The sequence below is a fragment of the Penaeus monodon genome, chromosome 23, assembly GCF_015228065.2.
Source record: "Penaeus monodon isolate SGIC_2016 chromosome 23, NSTDA_Pmon_1, whole genome shotgun sequence".
Classification (NCBI taxonomy): Eukaryota; Metazoa; Arthropoda; class Malacostraca; order Decapoda; family Penaeidae; genus Penaeus; species Penaeus monodon.
In genome coordinates, this window is record NC_051408.1 from 40240842 (window position 1) to 40241129 (window position 288).

At 30.9% G+C, this 288-nt stretch overlaps 1 long non-coding RNA gene across 1 annotated transcript in view; it reads right to left on the reverse strand.

Moving 5' to 3' along the window:
• Window positions 1-56: 56 nt before the first annotated feature.
• Window positions 57-288, reverse strand: part of LOC119588427 — a 1341-nt gene continuing 1109 nt past the window's right edge. Inside the window, exon 3 of the long non-coding RNA XR_005230087.1 lies at window positions 57-207. This is a non-coding gene — a long non-coding RNA (uncharacterized LOC119588427). The remainder of the gene's footprint in view (window positions 208-288) is intronic.

Here is a 288-nt window from a genome sequence, read left to right on the forward strand (position 1 = left end):
AGATAAAGAAATAAATGAAAAATATAAAACCCAGAGATAAAATGAAACAACCAACCTACAATTTGCACATTTAATCTACCTCATTTTAATTTGACGAAAATCCAAGAATGGAAATTTCATATATTCTTTGCCGTTGTTGCCTGGAGTCTCGATGGATGCCCGGTAAGTCATCAGCCTTTAAATTTAAATGGTTTCTTGAAGCCACCCCTGGAAAAGAGTTGTTGCAATTATTTTTTACTAATTATATTGTTAATGATGTTTTCATGTAAAAGTACTGAAGTATAAACA